Source organism: Papio anubis, chromosome X (assembly GCF_008728515.1).
Source record: "Papio anubis isolate 15944 chromosome X, Panubis1.0, whole genome shotgun sequence".
Classification (NCBI taxonomy): domain Eukaryota; kingdom Metazoa; phylum Chordata; class Mammalia; order Primates; family Cercopithecidae; genus Papio; species Papio anubis.
The window spans coordinates 133,826,161-133,849,734 of record NC_044996.1 but is presented as its reverse complement, the minus strand read 5'-3'; the positions used below and the strand labels follow the sequence as shown (position 1 = coordinate 133,849,734).

The following is a 23,574-nucleotide window of genomic DNA, read 5'->3' as shown; positions in this document are numbered from 1 at the left end:
AGAATGATGACACATAGTTTTTACAGTGCAATCATAAACTACAACCAAAGTCATAAATATTACGTATGACTAAAGAAAACACATTAACACTAATTAATTCAATATAAGTTAAAAATAATGAATAATAATAATTTCTGCCCCTAGTTCAGTGCTTCTGAGGTGAAAAGAATTGATATGTTAAATGTTTGATGAATACAGCTTAGAAATGTTTTTCTCCATTATTTTTTCCCCTCACTATCCTTTCAATACATTTTATCTGGAATTTTGGCATGGCCATACAATGTCTTAACTTACAATGCTTCTTCTTTGAATAATTTGCGAAAGAACTATTTTGACGGCTAGAAATGACTTTGACTCGATTTAATATTAATAAAGATATATGTTGAAGCTTGTACGTTTTTCACCTGTTACTCAGATTTGTGTTATGCTTTCTCTTGCATTGAAATACTTCTACGTTTAGGGCCTTGCCATTGGTTGGCTTGAATATCATGGTAATGTCACAACTTTAGGCTGTGACTTTGCTGCAGGTGTTATTAGAAGGAGGTAATAGGCTGCCAGGCAGAGGAGGGGAAGACTGGATTCCCACAAATGCTGTGGCCTTGGCAAGTCACATACATTGCATGAATCTATGAGAATAACATCTACAGGAATAACTGAAATGAATAAATAAAGACTGCTCGGAAAGTTAACAAGAGTGAAGGGATGAGGGAGCAAGCAGAGAGGATCCTGGGTGTGTACTGAGGGCAGTTTAAGGGCATTGCATTGGCAGCACTAACGGAGTGTTTAGACATGTGGGAGGGATGAGGTCAGAGGAAGCCACCTAGGGGATGCCTGAGCCCACAAGACTAAGCCAAGACTGAACATTGTAAGTAGAAGGGAAGAAGAAAATGACCAGTGCTTTTGATTTGCATGCACATTTGGACAATTGGAGCTTTTGATATCCTTTGGGAAAAGTATATATTTCTTCCTGAATGACTGAGGGGTTATTTAGCAAACTGAAAAGTGATCATGCCTCTTGACTTTATATGCAAAGCTATCCTATCATTCTTTTGCTGCTTTGTGAATATTCTGGTGAATTGATGTTCTGTTTATCCATCAAGACTTCTACTCATCTGCTTTCCTGCTAAGAACAAAGATGCATTCCAAAATTGAAAAAAAAATTAATGGACACTTTCCGTTGACCTTATGGCTCTTTGATTTTGTTGGCATTCTTGACTATTCTGTTTATAGTAAAATGTGTTTCCCTCTCTAGTAAAATGGATTTTTTTTTCTAGTAAATGTTCTTGTGCAGAAAAATGTGAAAAAGGCCTATACTATAATTCATTGTTAGCAATAGTTTCATAAAATTGACCATTATTTAAATTGAGGGTGGTAGAGGTAGAAAAGAACATCCATTTGTGATGTTTTCAGGAAAAAATTTGCAATGAGTAAAACTGAGTGAATTATGCTGTTCTTTAAAAATGTGTAACACATTTTATACAAAGAAGATAGTCAAACCAGGTATCATTTTTCTTGTAGGTGAATGAAAAAGAGACCAAGTAAAAAAATAAGTTGATTTAGTGACCTGAATGTATCCCATAGAGTGGAAAATAAAATACAGGATCCCAAACCTTGCCCTTCCATGTCATCATCATCTTTGAAATATACAGGTAAGTGGTTACATTCATTTTGAGAGTTGACCTAGTGGCTATGAAATAGAAAGTGGCCAAGACAACAGTGCCAGTCTGACCAAAAGATTGTTTTAGTATTGTTGCACATATAATTAGGATGGTATTGTTTTCTTCTTCATGAACATGAAAATATGTTACCTTGTGTTTTTTTTTTAAAGCTCATCTAGACCTGTATGTGACATATAAAGATGTACCACACAGAACTAAATCTCCACAGCAAAGACAACTATAACAATAGTAATAGTAGTAGCTACAGCTTACAAATTAATCTTTCTATGCTGAGCCTAGTGCTAAAGTGCATTCCATAGATTTTCTAATCAACCCTTATAGCAAGATTAATTGGAGGTAAGTATTTTCACAATTTTATGAATATAGAAACCGAGGCACAGGGAGGCTAAGACATTTGCTAAGGTTCATATGTCTAATATGACTAGTCCAGGTTGGTTTGTCTCTCTCCAAAGTTAGTACTCATAATCAGGGCAGAATGTGTTACTGGTAAACTGAGTGGTGGTCAGGATAAACCAGAACTTTCACACACTTTGTTTTTCTAAATGGATATTCAATTGTAGAGTGAGCTGAATCAAAATCAACTGACTCATACAAGTCTTCGACATGTAACTATTATATGGCCTGGTCTCTTATGATGTCTTATGTTCATTAATACTTTCTTTGGGGACAAGAATTTGCAAGTAGGTACAGTTTGTCAAAAACTCAAATTTCAATAAATTGAGTTTTAAAGGTCTAATTGGCTTTTATTAGCAATTAATGAATTGGACAGCATCCAGTTTACAAAACAGAAAGGAACTCCCATTAGCTGAGCAGGGAAGGTGGGCTTTATAGGCAGAAAAAGGTGAAGAAAGCAGAAACAAGGAACAAAAAGCAGATTGGTCCTTTCTAAGTTACTTTCCTTATAGGGAATCCTGTTGGCTTCATGGGATTTGGCTATCCTCTCTCTTCTGATTTCTTAAAAAGGTCAGGTCTTACAAGTAAACAGTATAGGTTTCAGTTTGGTGACATGTAACCTTAGCATGAGTGACTCCATTTTGGGTTGGTCTACTGGGGCCTCATGCAGGAATTCAGCCCAAATCAAAGGCCTTCCACAAATTTTGTTTAACAGTTTCCAGGCTAATAGTTCAGGTAATAAAGGGCCAAGAACATTGGGTTTAGGCAACAGTAGGAGTAACAAGGTGAAGAAGCAGAGTCCTCCATTCTAGGGTTCTGGAAATCCACAGATGGCCACTGAAGATGCACAGTAGACAAATTCTGTGAGCTACAGTGATGGTCTTCAAACTTATTTGTTCACATATCACCTCAGTAAGAGAAAAACAAAAAAACAAATAGTAAGAATGTCAATATAGATGTGTGTCTGTGTATGTATATAGATCATTACAAATAATATATATATATAACTAGATTAATATATTAAGAGATCTTAAAATAGGTTTTTAAACATGCATCAAGCTTAGTAAAATTTCTAAAGTAATGGACTGAAGGTTGTCTTGTGTTTTTAATATTACTGAAAAATATTATAATGGTTTGTTTTCTTGGCCTGGATGTTTAATTTTTAAAATACTTTTCAAATTGTGGTGACTTCATGCTACCATTAGCAAATTTTTAAGTGGGGAAATATACTTTTGTGGTAGTATTGATGGTTAACAGTAATGGATGTTAATCCATATTTCAGATAGGCTCCTTAATTTCAGTTTTTTGGCTGATTTCTCTTTGGATCTGATTGTATTAGTATTTTTCAAATTGCATATCACAACAGCCTATTGGTAGATTATAATATTAATGATAATTATTTAATAAAATAGAGAAAATGTCAGAGTACATTATTAAGTATTGTTCTGAAAAGCTCTCATTTCAATTATACACCTGTATCTCTATATCTGTATATATTTACATGTCCATATATGCATATCTGAATACTGAATTGTGATATGAAATATAGTGATCAAACACTCTTGAAAGTGTTGAATTAGATAATTATTGTATTTACCCAAAACCTGTAGCTGTTGAAGGGCTTATAGTAGAAGGAGAAATGTAAAGTCTACTATTTTCTTGCTTTCCTTTTGTACTTCCATTATTAACACTGTTTCTAATACTTGATTCCTTTGCACAGAGCTTTTTAAGTCAATTGTATTCACTTAGTTACAACTAGATAATATAATCTGTGAATTCACTTAACAAGGCATATATCAGCTGCAACAGAATGAATATATTGCAGGTGCCCTGATAGACCGCCTGATAACTCTTTTACCTTGGGAAATTTCCAGTACTATACCTATTCATAACCTTCAGACATCCTGACTGAGAGAGGGTGCCAGTGGCAATCTTTATATGACCTAATTAGCAAAGCTTAATTTCTTTCTAATTTTTTAGACAAAAAATACATTTAAATAAAAGTGCTGATATTTTCAACCTGCATCCCAATGGGTCATTTTCGGTCATGCCCTGTGGAGTGTGTCCCCTGTTTGTAGGAGACACTGACTGATAGGCATGCTGGCCAGGGGTTGCAGCTACCCCTGTTTTCTGTTGTGACCTCATCTCACACCTGTCTTGTACTTATTCGCCTGCTCTAGTCTAACCACGATGAATGCACCTGTTCTTCTGCTTCACTTGGGCCAGTCCCTTTGGGTCTCCTCTTCTCATTTGTTTCCAAAATTGGTTCTTCCTCATGATATCATTTGGCAGAAATACTCTGTTAGGTAGGATGGGGTGATGGAAGGTGAGCCAAATGCTTTGAGAACTCCCTAGAAGAAAGGCTCATCACAAGAACAGGAGAAGTGCTGAGTCATTCATTGAATCTTTTCAGCCTTGACAATGCAGATAGGGAAGTGAATAGTGGAGACCAGGGTCCTGTTCTAAGGGAGTCTGAAGTAGAGTGAAGGAGCATTAAATATATAGTAGTAACTTCTGTGAAAAAAATAAAATAAATAAGAGCATAATGGAACAAAGAATAGGGGCTGTGGAAGACAGAAATGGGCTACATAAAATACAATGAGTAGGGAAGTCCTCTCCAAGAGGTTGTCTTTTGGGATAAGTTCTACATGATGACAAGGAACTGACCTCATGGGGATCTTGAAAATGTGGAATCCCCTATTGTGCCTTATGTCTTAGATGAATAAAGGAATGAATAAATAAATAATGAATAAATAAATAACCATAGCAAATAATGAAAGCTGGATCTGGCCAGTCTCTGACATTATTCATGTACATCAGGGTTTGGTAAACCATTACCCACAGGCCAATTCCAGGCCACCACCACTTTCCATAAATGAAGTTCTGTTGGAACACAGAAATGAGGATTTCCAGGACCAGCCTCCTATTCTCAGCCCCTGGGTGATGCTCACTCATTGTGGTAGTGCCTTATGCACGACAACAGCAGAGCTGAATGGCTGTGAGAGACTGTATGGCCCATAAAGCCTAAAACATTTACTATCTGGCCCTTTACAGGAAAACTTTGTTGATCCTTAGGCTAGAGAATGTCACTTAACTTCTCTGGGCATTGATTTTTTGTTTGTAAAATGAGTTGGACTTAATGGTGTCTGAAATCCTTTTCAGAGCTCACATTTGGTTTCCCTGGAATCTAAGACTCCATGTCCATAAAGAAATTCAAGGTGATACTAACTTAATTTTGTACTCATCATCTTCTCAGAAAACATATGATTTCAAGAAGTCATGTACTCATTAAATGGACATAAAGGTTTTACCACATATATCTCTAAGACATATGGAGTATTGCAGATTGAGTTCATTTCTGCGGTTTGATATTTAAGTACTTGAAGCAATAGATTCATTATGTGGCTTAGTACCTTCCCACTGCTTTCCCCAGGGCCTTTGCTAATTGTAAAGTAACTCAGAACTCTAGATAAATGGGTTCACTCACAATCTATAATGCTTTAAGTGTGGATCTGGCATATATTTCAAAATAACTAAGGGAGTAAATTTCAAATGTCTCATCATAAAATATGATAAATAAGTGATGTGATGAATATGTTAATTAGCTTGATTTAATCATACCACATTATATACATATATCACAACATCACATTGTACCCCTTAAGTTTGTACAATTATGATTTGTCCATTGAAAATAATACTAATGTTAAAAGAAATGAAAATAATGTTAAATATAACATTAAAATCACTGTTGAATTTCTTTTGACTTGCTGTGAGGTCATTTCTGAGCCAGATAAGAAAAGTATTAGTCAATACACACCACAGGAGAAAAACTCTGGTTTAGGAAGAAAACTTTGTCTTGATTAAGTTAGAATCAATTATATTATCTTGATTGATTTTCTTGTTTTGGTTTAAATTATAAAGCTTGAGTAAATAAAACCCTCATGGATACCTTTCAAAGATCATTAGATCTGCAAGAATTTTGTTCAGGTCACAAAATTTGCATTGGATATTTCTTTCCATACATGTCATCTTTTCCCTGTTACTGTTGACTGCACCCTATATCATGGGCCACTGAATATGAACATCACCATCAAATCATGTAGTCAATCCTTTCTGAAAAACTGCACAAAAAGAAGTAGAGTACATTGAATTTTGATCTGAGGATAAATAGTAAGTTGCAATTCAGGCATTCTGTCTTTCCATTCATTAAACATTTATTAGCACTCTACTGTGTGGCAGTCCTAGAAGCTAGCGAGCTAGAAGATCTGTTTTATGTTAACTTTCATAGATTGCAAATCTATGGAAATTTAGAGATTTCGCACCATGATCCCACTTGATGATTACCCCAAATTTGGGGAATTATCAATCCAAAGTTTTTACCCACCCCTCAGGTTTGTGTGGGACCTTGCTGGAAGAATATTAAAGTGGTGGGGTAAAGAGGTGAGCCCATTTCCAGGCCTAGCAATGCCTGGAAATGCTCCATCCTCCCCAAGGTGAGCTTCTTTATATGGGATGTTGGTGTGGATGGGGGAAGACCAGGCACCTTATGGACCTAAGGGCAGAGAAAAGGGCAGTGACATGGCGCTGGGGCAGGACAACCTCTGCATGCAAGAGGCCTGATTCATAATTCTTATACTGCTCCGCCTCCTAGACAAAAGCAGGAGGCTGGGTTTTCAGTCCAGGGTGAGAGGGGCCCTTTTGGGTTTTCATAGTGCCCAGATACCCACTCCCAACCAAACTGCAAGAGCTGTGTCTCCCTTGGGATATAGAATGGGAGGACCAGTGAAGGGTCTATGAAATATGAAAATTCTTTGCAAATCATCCATCACTCTTCAATGGTGACCCAACAGTAATAAAAATAGCATTCTTGGACTGGCAGTAGGTAACTTTTTTTGCCTTTGGACAAGAAACTCTCTGAGCCATAATGTACTAGTGTGTGAAATAAGGGAACGGGACTAAATTAACTTGGAGGTTTTACTCAATTCTTACTTGCAATAGTTTTTGAACTTACATTGGCCTCCCAAATTAACTCTGCTTATATGAAGCTCATGCTCCACAGATCTCATGATAGTAGATGCAGCCGTGGCAGTGGCTGTTTGTATTCCCTAGGTACTCACCATCTCTGGGGCCTGTGCGCAAGCACCTATGGCTCTGCCAGAGGTTGTGGTCTGGTTGCTGAGACACACTTGGCTGGAAATGCAGAAGCATTAAAATCTTCAGGAACAATCCTCCATTAATGCCAAATATGAGTTGAAGAAAGATACCCCAGGATTCTTGTTCCCTGGGGGAGAGAGACATCTCTGAAGTCCATTCTTACCCACAGCAGTAACTTGTTTGTTAATGCACACTGTGTTGGCTCCTTCCCTTTCCCTCTTATGTCACCTCCCAAAAAAACCACTTACACTCAGATCCTTATCTCAGGGTCTGCATCTGGGGGAACCCAACTGAAGACCAACCCCAAGCAAGTTCTATTGTGATTTGTCTAGTAGCATGCACATAAATTCAGAGTGGGCAGGTCTTTGAGGAATACATTTTATTTGCCCCTACCAGGGCAGCCAGATTTGGTAAATAAAAATACAGGACTCTATTTAAATCTGAATTTCAGATAACAGTAAATAATTGCTTAGTATAAGTATATCCCACTCCAAATATTCGATGAGATGTACTAACAAAATTCATTGTTTACTTGAAATTCAAGCATAATGGGAGTCATCCTTAATTTTTCTGTCATCTTTAATCTCAACTCCTGTTGGAGGGCATTGAGCATTGCAGCTAGACTGAATTCCACAGCTGGGGAAAGGAAGGGTGGTTTGGGATTGGCTTAGAAGATGCAGAATGTGGAGAGAGTGAAGTGGACCTAAAGCACAATGTCCAGGGATGAAGCTGGATCAAGAATACAAGAGTAGATGGGTGTGGGCTGGTGAATAAGGAATTATCAGTTTAGTGGGCTTGGGCAGGGAGACAAAAACAAGGTGCAGCACAACAAAACTGCAACCAGCAATCTCAAACCTTGTGGGGAGGGAGATGCTGAAGTGACCAAACTTGCACAGACATTATTCATTTCCCTATCCCTACTGCCAAGAACAATGTGTAACTCATTTTTGGTGATCAGTAAACATTGAATGAATGATAGGAAAGGAAGATTGTTAGAAATATGAAATTTTGCCAGCTGTGAGTTTTATAGAATATGGTGCCCAGTGAAAAATGCACAGAGCCTTTTTGAAAAATGACTTGCATCTGATTATAAATGCATAGAAAATATGAATTGCTATGTGAATTCTAAGTAATGAGCTTTTCTAATGCTTTCCTCATGTTTCATTGCAGGTACAATTCAACTTAAATCTTTCATGGTTAGACAGGTTTTTGAATGCCACTTGTATGTTCAAAGCTAATTTACTTAATAGCTACCTTATCTGAACCTTGAACAATATTACTGAAGCATTTAGATTGAGAGAAAGAGTTTGGGCGGAACATTTCCCATCCAATTTCAGAAGACTAATCAATTTACATTTTTAATGACATTTCCTTTTCTTTCTTCAGGAAGGCTGAAAGGGAAGATAAAATCTCATTCTATGTTTATTATTTCTAACTATAAGTTCAAAGTTGAGAAAGGTTGGTTTTATTCTCAGCAAACCATGTGATATTTTCCTTACTCTTTTACAGAGAAAACAAAGGGAAAAAGAAAGATAAATGACAGCATGTAAAAGTAGAGCCAACACTTCCTCAATTTTACTTTTGCTTTGCAAAATGCAAGCAGGCTGCTCTGCAAAGACTAGTTCCAACTTAAAATCATTTATTCTGTGGGTGATCTACTTTTTAGAGTTAACATTTTGAGTTAACACTGTATCAGCCGTATAAGAAGGGCTGAAATCTATATCAAGGCATGGTCAGTTTTTCAGACCAATTCTATGAGTAAAATATTTTTAGAAAAGCTTGAAATTACTGAAGAGCCAACAAAAGCATGAAAGTGAAGGAAAATGTAAAATAACAAGTGTCTGTGAGGATGTGGAGAAATTGGAACCCTTGTGTATTGCTGGTTGAAATTTAATATGGTGCAGCCACTGTGGAAAACAGTTTGGTAGTTCCTCAAAAAGTTATCCATAGAAATTCCATATGACCCAGCAATTCTGCTCCTAGGTATATGCCTAAAAGCCCCCAATTTGCAGAAACACAAAAATATTTTCTCTACACTCCCGACTGTTGAAGACTACACTTTCCAAATTTTTATAAAGTTCAGTTTTTCAACTCTTTGGACTATTTAATAATGCTTTCCCCCTAAGATCAGGAACAAGGCAAGGATTTCCACTCTAATAATTTCTATTCAGTATTTTATTGGAGGTCCTAACAAGTGGAGTAGCAAGAGAAAAAAAAAACAGATTAGAAAAGAAAGAAGTAAAACAAATTTCATTTGCGAATTAATACGATCATCTATGTAGAAAATTCTACAAAAATTTAATAGAACAATAAGAGAGTTTAGCAAAATTACAGGTACAAGGTCACTTGTATCTGTACAAGTTATATTGTGATGAACAATCAGAAATTGAAATTTTGTAATTAACATTTACAATAACATCAAGATATGAAATACTTAGGGATAAATTAGCAAAGGATGTTACTCTTTGCTGCCTTTTGCCATAGGAACCTCAAAGCTACATCTGTACACTGAAAACTATAAAATATTGCTGAGGGAAACCAAAGAAGAACTAAATGAACAGAGTTAATACTATATTCATGAGTCAGAAGTCTCAATATTATTTAAATGTCAGTTGTCCCTAACTGATCTATAGAATCAACACAATCTCAATTGCAATCCAGCAGGCTTTAAAAAAGAAAAAAAGAAATTAACAAGCTAATTGTAAAATTTATATGGAAATACAAAGGACCTAGAATAGCCAAAACAATTTTGAAAAAGAAGAACAAAGTTGCAGGATCTATAATACTTGATTTTTAGGCTACAGTTACCAAAACTTATCCGTGAAAAGTCAGGCATATAGGTAATGGAACAAAATAGAGATTCCAGACATGGACCCACACATATATGGTCAATTGATTTGAAACAAAGGTGCCAAGGCAATTTAACATGAAAACGATAATCTTTTCAACAAACGATGCTGGAACAACTGGATAGCTATTATTTCAGAAAATGGATCTCAATCCATACCAGACACCATGTAAAATGAACTAAAAATGGAACATAGATGCAAATGTAGCAGTTACAACTACAAAATTTCTAGAAGAAAACATAGGTGAAAATCTTAGTGGCCTTGGTTTTGGCAAATACTTAAAATAGGATACAAAACATAGGAATTACTAAAGAGAAAAGCAGATAACTTGGACTTAATCAAAATTGTAAGAGATACTCTTCAAGAGGTACTTATGTAAATGAAAAGGCAAGTGAGAGAAAGTATTTGCAAAGCATATTTCAATGAAGAACTTGTATCTATAATATATAAAGGACTTTTACAACTCAATAATATGAACGCAACTCAATAATAAAAAAGATACTTCAGGAAAGAAAATATACAGACAGCAAATACACAGGTGAAAAGAACTGAAGTAGCGAGTTAGAGCAAAAGAGAATCATCAAGGGAATCCAGGTGGGCTGGGGAAAAGGAAGAAGTGCATGTAATGTATAGTCCTAAGTCTGCTGTTTGTAAGTTGTGGGCTGCCTGTAATAATTACACTAAAACTCAAGTGACATAAGAAACTAACTTGAGGACTACCAGAGACCCTTCTAAAATTCCTAGATATTAAAGCAATTATCTTTAGAGATGAAGATGAATGCTTTCCAGTTCCATGATCTTTGGGTGTCCTGCTTGGTAGGCATTGCTACTATTTAAGCTTTAAAAATAAACTTTCATTGTCCCTGTCTGTTAAATAAAGATGAAAGCGCCATCTCCTCTGATTAAAGTTCAGGGAGAAATAGCCACAAATGACTCATTTTACAAAGAAAAAAAGTGGAAAATTATCCCTTTGAGGAATGTGGTATGAATTCCTTTAGAAGGAACACTGATATTTATGGGAGGTAAAATCTCAGTTAAGAAGCCCACCTGGAAAACCTAATTTAATTGTTTTCTCCTTGAGTGAGAGGCAAAAGCTAGTAAATGTATATTTTCTTAGTAAATGTATTTCGTCAATTTTATGTAACAATTTACTGAGTTTTATACTATGTGTCTTATATTAAGCACTGCACTACATGGTAAGTATTTTGCCTTTGAAAAACTTACAATCTAGTAGGAGAGAAACAATTTACTTATTTCAACTTTCATTAGTTGAAGCCTGCTATGGGTCAGTCCATTGTTCTTGGTTACACCTATGAACACAGTACAGTCAGCCCTCAGCATCTGTGGGTTCCACATCCGTGGATTCAGCCAACTGCAGATGGAAAATTTTTTTTTAGAAAAGGATGGTTGTGGCTGGGCGTGGTTGCTCACACCTGTAATCCCAGCACTTTGGGAGGCTGAGGCAGGCGGATCACATGAGGCCAGGAGTTTGAGACCAGCCTGGCCCACATGGTGAAACCCCGTCTCTACTAAAAGATACAAAATATTAGCTGGGCAACATGGTACATGCCTGTAATCCCAGCTACTTAGGAGGCTGAGTCTCAAGAATCACTTCATCCCAGTAGCAGAGGTTGCAGTGAGCCGAGATTGCACCACTGCAGTCCAGCCTGGAGGACAAGGTGAAACTCTGTCTCAAAAAGAAAAACAAAAGCAAAACAGGATGGTTGTGTCTGTACTGAACATGTGAACATATAAAGACCTTTTTTTTTTTGAGTCATTATTCCCTGAACAGTATAGTATAACAACTATTTTATTTTTTGAGACAGGGTCTCATTCTGTTACTCAGGCTAGAGTGCAGTGGTGCAAACACAGTTTACTGCAGCTTTCACCTCCAAGGCTCAGGTGTTCCTCCTGCCACAGCCCCTCCTGTAGCTGGGATCACGATGAATGCCACCATGACTGGCTAGTTTTTAAAATTTTTGTAGAGACAGAGTCTCACTTTGTTGGCCAGGCTGATCTCAAACTGCTGGGCTCGAGTAATCCTTCCGCCTCAGCCTGCCAAGGTGCTGGGATTACAGGTGTGAGCCACTGTGCCTGGCTATAAAAACTATTTACACAGCATTTATATTGTATTAGGCATTTTAAGTAATCTAGAGATGATTTAACATATACAAGGGAATGTGCATAGGTTGTATGGAAATACTACACTATTTTACATAAGGGACTTGGGCATCCTCGAATTTTGGTGATTATCAGAGGGAGGTCCTAGAACCAGTCTCCCACATGGAGCTTGCATTCTACAGTGAATACAGGTACTTGCAATGTAGGGCAGAATGTGATCACTACTTTTACAGAGGTACAAAGTCCTTTAGAAGTACTGAGGTGGGGAGATTAATTCCCTGGAAGAAAGTGGAAGACATCATAGAAAATGGCCTGTGAATCATGTGTTTGAGGAAAGATTGGTTTTGGTCAGGAAGAAGAGAAATGGTGTTCTAGTGTCAGGGAATATTGAAAAAAAAAAATGTTTGGAGGTGAAGATTCACAGGGAGCTCATCATATTCCTTAACAGGATTGGCACTAAAAGCATGACAAATGGCAGAAGGGAGGAAGGGCCAAAAAGGGAGACTGGAAAGAGGAGGCAGAGGCCTCGAATGTGAATGTCAGGCTGTGGATTAAGGAGTTCATCTGAACAATTTTAAATAATTCTCAACCTTCCTTAAAAGGATATAAAGTTATTTTTATCTTGGTCAGTCAAAAAAGCTCATATTCATAAATGATTTTAAAGGCACTCAAAGTATACCTTTAGATTTTAAAACTAGGAAAAATCATACAATTTTATGTAAAAAGCATGAAATCTTTCTAATCTGCTCATGGATATTTTCTTTATTATCTTTCTAGATAATCCTAGAAAATAAACTCTTTGAGGGCAGGGACATGTGATTTAATTCTTTCACATTTGCTGCTGTGCAGGCCATTTGATAGGTATAACCAGCTGCGATATAAAAATGCTCTCAAACATTATTAAGAAATGAGCATTTCCAAATTTTAAAAAGGAAAGAAAAATCCACAACCTACAGCCAAGGAATAGATCTGGAAAACAGACTAGAAACAAGAGATTTTGTTTCTTGAAGCTCCTGCTCCCAGATTCCAGCTCTCAATGGAGCTCCCCAACCCCACCTCCATCCAGGCCACACTGAACATCTTGTGCATTTCCCAAGGCCAACAAGCTTCCTCCTCCTAGAATCCAGCCCCTAGAAGGGGACACAGTTCACCCATCTCAGGACACCATTTTGCTTTGTTGAATACTCTTTTCCTCCTTTTTATCCCAAAGGAAATGGGACACAGAACCTCTCTTTGCAGCATGCTCAATACCCTCTCCCATTGGGAAGCACAAACTTCTGTCCTTCAGCCACTGACCCCTCTACACTAATCTCCAAAATAAGCCCTAGAGGGGACAGAAAGCCTTGCTCTGACACCGCTTACACTTGAGGATCTTTTTTTTTTTTTTTTTTTTTTTTTTGAGACGGAGTCTTGCTCTGTCACCCAGGCTGGAGTGCCGTGGCGCAATCTCGGCTCATTGCAAGCTCCGCCTCCCGGGTTCACGCCATTCTCCTGCCTCAGCCTCCTGAGTAGCTGGGACTACAGGTGCCCGCCACCACACCCGGCTAATTTTTCTGTGTTTTTAGTAAAGACGGGGTTTCACCGTGTTAGCCAGAATGGTCTCGTTCTCCTAACCTCGTGATCCACCCGCTTCGGCCTCCCCACCTGAGGATCTTGTCTTCTTTTTGATCACATTCACTCCCAAGACAACTCCCACTCTACTATTTCTTCCTCTAGCATGCCATTCTTTTTAATGAAATACCATCACCTGTAAACTTGCTGAATTGCACTTTTGCTTTTGAAACAATCCATCTAATTTTCTCAGTGTTGAATTTAGATCGACTGTTGTTCATGTATTTAATCGAAAAGGTTTTTTTCCTCGGTTTTATTTTATTTTATTTTATTTTTTCCCATGAATCTAAGGCTCTTTAGGAAACATCCCACCTATGGTTGGTAACAGTTACACAATTGGGCATGAGATTTATGTCCTCATTATCTCTGCCTTGATTGGTTTTGCTGTCAAAGATCAAGTAGGCATAGTTTTCCAGAACAAACGCTTCTTGCAATGGATGATAAATACCAAGGTAAAATAAGAAATATGTAACTGAGGAGAAATGAGCATATTCCAAATAGCAGGATTTGGGAACTTGGAGACTATAGCAGTGAGAGGTTTGGCAGATGTCACTGGAGAGTTATTTCCCCACTTTAAATGTGTCTCCATTGTGACAAATCAAATTGGCCTCCTGCACTTGGGCATATGAGTCCTATGTTTCACCCAAACCCTTGACTGTTTACCTACAATTTGTCTTTGGCATGAGCCCATCTCAAATGTAAGTGATACTCCTCCTGTTTTGAACAACTTCACTAAAGAAATGGGTCTATAGCAGTGGTTTCAACTGGGGTTGATTCTGCCGCCCAGGAATATTTGGCAATGTCTGAAGACATTTTTAGTTGTCACAACTGGGGAGATGCTACTGATATCTACTGAGTAGAGGCCAGAGATGCCACTAAACATCCTACAATGCACAGGTCAGCCCCCCACAGCAAAGGAGTAGCCAGTCCAAAAAGTCAATAATGTCAACGTTGAGAGACCCTGGTCTAGAGAAAAGGAGACCTTCCATATCACCCAAAAGAGTATTCCCTAGTGCCCTCTGTCTATGGCATGGGAAGCTCATGCTTTCTAAAAGCTTTCTGGATCAGCTTTTTCTCACCGAGTTTAAATTACTGGATAGCATCTAGCACTGAAATTGGTTTCAAATAGCTTTAAGGTAGATGCGTTAAATCTCAAATTTGGACGAGACACAAGAAAGCCACGGGAGAAGTTAAGCAGCAATTTGAAATCTAGGAGCAATGTGAGAACTGTGTGCAGGTGGCTTCACTCCAGCTCAGAGCGCCAAATATCCCATCGTGAGTTCTCAGATGAGGAGGAGCAAATACACATTTTTCATCAGAGGCAGATGCTGAAGCTGCAGTTATGGCCCCTTCAGACCTTCAGAAGGTGCCCCTTCATTCTCAGTGTGATATCACTTTGATTCTAACTGCACTGGGTTGTCCTGATTCAGAGGGGTCAGCACAGAACTACGATCAGGGATTTTGCTTTTGACTTGTCCATTTTTATGTTCCATGTCAGACCTAATTGCTGTTTTCTTTAATAAGTAGTCTGTACATCTTTACTTGTGGTCAGGAAAAAAGTCCCTGTTAATAATTTACAAAAGGCAGAGCCACTCCTCTTTTACATCCTCAAATCTCTCAGAGCACGTGATTGTTTAAGAATATCTGGTTTCCAAGTAGCTGAGTGATGAAATATGATTGGCCTCTCAGCATCGATTCCTCCTCTCCTTCCTCTCTCACTCTCTTGGATAGCAGTTGTTATGATACAGTCATTCTTCTTATAAAAGAATAAAGAAGAGGTTCTTTCTTTCATCCTTAGGAGAAGGTGGGCTGTTTTGGCTTCCTACCATGGAGGAGGACCTTGAAGGAGAAAACTGGCAGACCTTCTCCATTCCCTGGGGCTTCAGCAGGGCAGCTGAGGATGAAGGAGAACATATTTGCCAGTGAGTAATGGTCTTCAAGGAAAAAATATCAGGGGTCTTATTATTGCTTTCTGAGATGAGCATGTGCTTTTCAGTAGGATGAATTTATTTGGATAGAATTGAAAGCTCTGTCTCAGAATTATACAAAAATGATGCCTTTGGAGAAAAATGAAGTCCTGTTCAAAATGAAGTTTTGTTCAGGCAATTCAAAAATTTAAAAAGAATATTGGAGGCAAGGCAGGAATATCCTGTAAAACAGAAGGACAAAGCTGTATACTACTTTGGTCATTTATTTCCTTAGGAATAAATGTCCATAGGCACTTTTGGGAAAAGAGAAACTGATTTTAGCTGCCTGTTCATTTCTATGGTATTATAATAGGCTATAATTCACAGTAAACTTTTAGCTGCACTTTTTGCAAGGGAACTGAATTGTGTGCTGTGTTTATTTTTCTTTTAAAAATCCTATCTTCTCAGTGGCAAATATATCTGTCAGGATGAAAAGTTTTGATTTTTCAACAGAAAATGCTATGTTGGCTATGCAAATTGGTTTGTATTTAATTGTTTCTTTATGTTCAATGGTCTTGATAAATAAGTTTTTCTCCCTTGAGAAACATCACAATTTTACAGAAAGTTCACACTATTGCCGAATGGCTTATGATTTATATAAATATGTAATTCTTTTCTTGGGGTTGTCTAGCTTTCAAATATGAGAAATTCATCAGTAATGCACACACTTTGGAATGCCTATTGGAAAATTTCCAGTCATTCTGCTATTTAATGCTTTCTCATTAATCACTGGCACTATATATTATAAGACTCGTAAATTTGTTAAATGATATTCTTTCAGTAGATTCTATGATTATTGAGTGTTTAAGCAGGGCAATATGAACATTATGTGCAGACCCAAATATAGAGGAACTGCCACAGGTTAAGAGAAGCTCTCCAAATTGATAAAAGTCATTGCCCTTGACTTTTGCTACTTGAGACTTTGAGCCAAATGTTTTTGAGTTACCATAATTTTTCATGACAGTAATTACTTGGTGGCACTATTTGTCTAGAACACCTTCAGATGAGTGCAAATGAAACCTTTTTTTTAAATGCAGTTCCCTATAAAGAAGATTTAGAAATTGATGTTATTCTACGAGACTCAAACACACAAAAGAGTCTGACATTTGGAACTAGTTACTGTGATCCCCAAAAGCTGTTGGCTTGCAGCATAATTTCATTGGATGACTTTTCTTTTTAGCACCTACATTTTTCTCCTGATTTCTTACTTGAAGGGTGAAATGATTAAATGTTTGGGCTCTGTAAAGTCATCCCTTAAAACATAGGATCCTGGGATTTGTGCCTCCTATCTTTCCTAATCAATAACATTCAAAGAAATAGATTCAGCTCCAAGCTCACTGAAGCTTGTTTATGGGTTTGGGAGGAAGTAAGCAATAAAAGAGTTAAGAAATATTTTAAATCAAAATAATAGGTCAAACCACTGAATTCCAGTTCAATAGTCTCTTGGTTATAGCATGCATCTAGTAAAAGGTCTGGGTGTGATTTGTTCTATTAAAATTAGTGCTATATATGTCTCTATATAGACTGAAGCTTTTTATTATCCATGGATGCACCTAATAGTTGATAGTCATTAGATTATCCAGGTTACTATATTATTTTATATATAAAATTCTATTTTATTTTTAGAATCAACGTTAAAAAAAACTGTTATTATCACTTCAGCTTAGGTCTGCAGTGGAGAACACTCTCAACTATAGAACTATGTAAATGTAGTTCAAGATTCAATGGGCAGGGATAATTATCATAGGTCCACAAGTGATGCTAGTTCAGTTTGCTCAGCTGAGTCCTACTCACGCTGTTAACTTCATGAGAATAAGGTCTGTAATTTTTAGTCTGTCTTCCAATAGAGCAATTGAGGTTTCCCAGACTGGGGGTCTCCATGCTCCTCCATCTGTATGCCTCATGGCTGATCTGAAGGAGCTATTATCATAAGACTCAAGTAAAGAGAGAGGTTTACTTTTCTAAAGTTTTATAACTCCTCAAAATTAAAGTGACTTGAGATTATTTTTGTTGTTTTGCTGTTGATTAAAGAGCAGCTAGTTCCTTTGCCAAGTAAAGCAGGTACATGGAATGGTTAGGACGGTTTTCTGAAACCAGCTTGATCTGGTATGCACCCTAGAACCTTCATTTATTGGCTATATGATTTTGGGCAAGTTTGTCAGCTTCATTAAACTTCAGTTCCCACATCTCTAAAATGAGGATAATACCTATTTCATTGGGGTGGGGGGGGATAAGTGAGTTACCATGGGAATTTCTCCTAACACAGTGCCTGGTTCATCCAATTATCTAATTATTGATGGTGAGTGATTCTTATGGTTAGTACTATTAGCAGTGAGAATAGAGACTTTCAAAAGCTCTTGATTGCATGCCTTCAAGTTCAGTTTGTTGAGTGAAAATTATAGGCTATATGGCTATATATCCTAATAGAAAGAATGATTCATTTAGGACTTGGGAAAAGGAGTGAGTACAGGAAGATGAGAGAAAGAGTTTAATACTTCTGTCCTGTGCAATTTTTTTTCTAACACAAAGCTTAGTATAAAGTGCAGTGAAAATTGCATTTATTTATTTTTATTTATTTATTTTTTGAGACAGAGTCTCACTCTGTCACCCAGGCTGGAATACAGTGGAGCAATCTCAGTTCACTGCAACCTCTGCCTCCCAGTTTCAAGTGATTCTCGTGCTTCAGCTTCCCAAGTAGCTGAAATTACAGGCACGCACCATCACACCTGGCTAATCTTTGTACTTTTAGTAGAGACGGGGTTTTACCATGTTGGCCAGGCTGGTCTTGAACTCCTGACTTCAAGTGATTCGCCCACCTTGACCTTTGAAAGTGCTGGGATGACAGGCGTGAGCCACTGTGCCCGGCCTTGAATTTATTATTAGTGGGTTTATTAAATGAGGCAAAACAACAAGATGAGTGTATTTCAGTTCAACAAATATTTACTGAGAACCTACCACATTGCAAAATGCTGGAGTTCAAAGATGAAGACAAAGCTACAATAAGATGCCGTGCCATACCTATGAGAATGGCTGAAATAAAAATGCTGGCAATGCCAAATGCTGGCAATTCGAAATGCTGGCAAGGATATGGAACAACTGGAACTCTCATACATTGCCAGTACAATCTATTGGCAAAATAGTACAGTCACTTTGGAGACAGTCTGGCAGTTTCTCATAAAGCTAAAAATACATTTGCCATAATGCCCATATAATCCCCACCCCTGGGTATTTACCCTAGAAGAATAAAAATTTACATTCCCACAAAACCTTCTCATGAATGTTTTCAGCAAGTCTATCAAAATTGCCCCAGACTGGAAACAACCCAAATACCCTTCAGTGGATGAATGAATAAACAAACTATGTTAAATCCTCACAATGGAATACTACTCAGTGATAAAAAGAAACAAATTATTGATACACACAACAAATTGGATGAATGTCAAAGGCATTGGCTGAGTGAAGCCAGTTTCAAAAGGTTATACACTGTACGATTCCATTTATAAGACATTTTCGAAGAGACAAAACTATAGTGACAGAGAACAGATCAGTGGGTGCCAAGGATTAGGGGTTGGAGGAGGGTGTGTCAGCACCCTGGGTGATGGAAATATTCTGTATCTTGATTGTAGTCATGGTTACACAAACATATACATGTGATAAAATGTATGGGACTGTATATCCTCAAAAGCCCATTTTATTTTATAGTCATTTAAAACATGAAAAATAAGAATACAAGTTTCTTGCCCTTAAGGAGTTCATAGGTTCAGTGAGGGAAAAACACAAACACGAATAAGTGTAATACAGTGCAGTGAATGTAGCGATTAAGACTAAGACATACCAAGAACAGAGCTACCAACCAGCTTGACATGCCATGCTGGTATGCAATGAATGGGTTACAAAAGTACCCAGGTGTTAATGCACAAGGTTTATGAAAGCCAGAGACCCAGGCCAGTTGCTTGTGGCCATGCACAGTCTTGTCTACCCTCAACCATTTTCTATGTATGCCAAGATATTTTTAAAAGTTTGAAAATAGTCCTGGCATAGTGTATTGTGAGAGCATAGAAGAAGAACACATAGACTGGCAGACTGGGAGGGGAAATTCCCAGTGAAAGACTTCATAGAGGAGACAGCACCTGCACTGGGAATTAAAGGGTAAAGAGGAGATAGCCAAGAGAGGGCTTCTCCAGGGGAGGGGGAGGACACTTCAGCAAGTCATTCCTTGCCTGAGAAAGGTACAGAGGAGTCAAAGAGTGAGGGGTGAGTTGGGAACTCTAGGGAATTCAATATTATAATAGTGTGAGTGGGACTGGCAAAATGAGACTGTGGACAGATTTATAGAGGACCTTGTATAATAAAGGAGTATTTTGTTTTATGATATAGTTTGAGCATCCCTAATTTGAAAATCCAAAATTTGAAACTTTTTGAGCACCAACATGACATTACAAGTGGAAAATTCCATACCTGACCCCATGTGACAGTTCACAGTAAAAATATGGTTAAAACTTTGCATCATGCACAAAATTATTAAAAATATTGTGTAAAATTACCTTCAGGCTATGTGTATAACATATACATATGAAACATAAATGAATTTCATGTTTAGACTTGAGTCCCATCCTTGAGATATTTTGTATATACAAATATTCCAAAATCTGAAAATATCTGAAATCCAAAACACTTCTTGTCCCAAGCATTTTTGATAAGAAATATTCAACCTGTAGTAGATTTTGAGCATATTTAGGGGTTCCCAGGGATGAGGCAGCAGAGAGGGTGATTTGATAAAAGAGAGAGGAGGCTGGAGGGATGAGGTAATGGGAAGAGGTATAGGGTTTAATCTTAACTGTCAAGTGCTAGAGAACTCTCTGGCAACACATATGGCTTTAATGGAAGACAGTGTCTCCTAGGGAGGTCCCTGCATTCATTCATCCATTATTAATTCATTCAAACACTTTACTGAGCACCTGCTGTCTGCCAGGCACTACTCTAGGCCTTCGGGATCCAACAGTGAATGAAACAAAAGCCTAGCCTTTACAGAGCTGATATTTTAGGGGTCAAATGAGCTGAGTTTTGGCAAATTTTGGAGTGTAAGGGGCCTCTGAGACATCCAGGTTGGCACTACCTAGTAAGTAGAGGGTAGCTGTGAAGAGCAGTCTGGGCTGCAAATATAAATTGGGGATCATTGGCACAAAGACAGAAATTGGAAACTTAGACATTGGTTAAATAATCTATTTCTTTCACTTCAGTTCTCAATGATTTGACTTTGGATCTGGTCCTTATGTGTGAGGAGAGATGTATCTAGCTTATGCCATAATCTCAGTGTGCTCATTTACCCGTACTTCTTTTTTTTATGGCATTCTGGCAAAAGGCTCTCTAGTCTTTCTTGAGGAGATTGTCTGAAAATTAACAAATATCTCGGACATGCAAAGCATTAGAGTAAGCTCTAGGGGGGATGGAAAATAAATAGTAGATCTAGTCCCTGTTCTGAAAATACTTTGAATCTACAAGGAGAGATCACCCCTATACACTTTGTAAATGGTCCATGATGCTTGAGGACAGCCATAAGCAAATTCTAGGCTGCTAAGGAGATTGAAATTCTAGCTGAAATTCTAGGCTGCTAAGGAGATTGAATCTTCCAGTACATATGCACAGGCAGAGCTGTAAAGTAATTGTCAAGGACGCTTCCAAAGGGCATATGGTTTGAAGCTGGTTTCTGATGCCCTGAATCCACACTGGCTTGGAATGACATAGGCCAAGTTATTGGGTCTGACTTGGGATGATTCAAATGGGCACATGCATTTTGAAACAATTTTGACCCAGCTGTGTTAGAGCTCTTGTGACTCAGTTACCTATTGATGCCACTATGTTGATGTGGCCCCAGAACAAATCATTGAAATTCCAGCTGTTCTGATAACCAGGAAATAAACAAATGGATGTCCTTTCTTCATCTTAGGGCCTCATCTCCCCTATGGTGGAGTTGGGATGAGGTGGGATTCAGAGGTGGGATGGGTAGGCTACAGGCTCCATCTGGCAGGCAAATAACCCATGACAGGGATTCATGTGCTAACCTTGTCCTCTGCTCATAAAGGACCTTTTGTCATTCTAAGCTGAGTGATTGCTCATTCTTAGAGACATCATGGACACCTTGAATAAATGGTCTACATCTCATGTTAATTAGTTTCACCTTTAAAATCATGATGGTTCTACTTGTTTATATTCAATAAAGAATTACACTTAAAATATTTCCTTTTCCATTTGATAATTGAGGGGATAGATATCTCTGCTATTTTGAAGGCTTTTTGGTTATACTCAGTTTTATTGATCAGTGTTATGTTGCTTGTTCAGGGGGAAGGAGGAGGAGGAATATACATGTCCTTATTCTCAGTGCCACACTGAGCAGAAAGTCTTCAAAAAAATTCTTAACTGTTTTTTCTAATGTGTGTGTATATATATGTGTGTGTGTATATATATAGTATATGCAAACACACATTAGAAGAACAGTTAGGAATTTATATATACACATGTATATATACATATACACACACACAAACACACATACACACATACAATATGAATATATATATATTCACCAATATTCATATTATAAATTTACTTTGCATTTATGGTTTTAAGAGATAGTTGAGATACCCTTTGAGACTTAGTTCTAACAGACTTAAAAAGAGCTTTATTACCTTTCTATTATAAAATTAATTCATTCTTATACAAATTTTTAAAATACTGACATGAATAAAGTAAAATGTGAAATCTGCATAATAGAGGAGAAGTTAAATATAGAATAAGGATCAGGAATGTCTATCATGTGCATGACTTTGTAATAAAACACAGATTTCACATTTTGGTGGGCCCTTTTGACATGGATCCCAACTCACAATTGCTAAATCATAATGTTCCTTGGCATCTAACAGGCCCATCAAAATGGATGCACCAAAACTGTTGTGTCATTGCCCTTCTAGGTATATTATCTAAAAGAAAGCAGAATATCAAAGAGATATCTGTACAGCCATATTTACAGCAACATCATTTATAATAGCTAAGAGGTGGAAGAAGCTCAGTGTCCATCAGTGGATAAATAGATAAGCAAAATGTGATATATTTATACAATGGAATATTATTCAGTCATTAAAAGGAAGGAAATGGACACAGGTTACAACATGGATGAACCTTCAGGATATTATGCTAAGCGAAATAAGCCAGTCACAAAAAGATAAACTGCTATATGATTCTACTTATATGAGGTATCTAGAGTAGTCTGATGCATAGAGACAGAAAGTAGAATGGTGATTGGCAGGGGCTAGAGGGTGGAAGAATGGGGAGTTGTTTAGTGAGTATAGCATTTCAGTTTTGCAAGATGAAAAGCATTGTGGAGATTGGTTGCATAATAATGTGAATATATTTAGCACTACTAAGCTGTACACTAAAAATGGTTAAGATGCCACATTTTATGTGTATCTTACCACAATTAACCATTTTTTAAATGTTAAAAGAAAATAGCCATTACGTTAACATACTCTGCTTTGGTGTACCTACCACCAATAAAATTAGGACTCTTTTCCTAGTGCTGTATAGACCTGAGGTGTTACTATTGTTACACTCTTTGTCTTCCATTGTCTCTAGGGCACGGGGCTTCAATAATCCAGGAGATCCATGAACTCCTCTATACTTAATGCAATTTTATATCTGTTTAAGCATTTTCCTGGGAGAAAGGGCCCATCACTTTTTTCAGTTTCTCAAAGAGACATGTTATCCCCTTGCCCAAAAAGGGAAGCTTAGCAGCATAGCCAC

The 23,574-nt window shown here is 37.5% G+C and overlaps 1 long non-coding RNA gene across 1 annotated transcript in view; it reads left to right on the top strand.

Annotated features, from left to right (window-relative positions):
- Positions 1-18,403, top strand: part of LOC116271977 — a 65,392-nt gene extending 46,989 nt beyond the window's left edge. Inside the window, exons 2-3 of the long non-coding RNA XR_004180708.1 lie at positions 1,519-1,649; positions 15,609-18,403. This is a non-coding gene — a long non-coding RNA (uncharacterized LOC116271977). The remainder of the gene's footprint in view (positions 1-1,518; positions 1,650-15,608) is intronic.
- Positions 18,404-23,574: the final 5,171 nt, after the last annotated feature.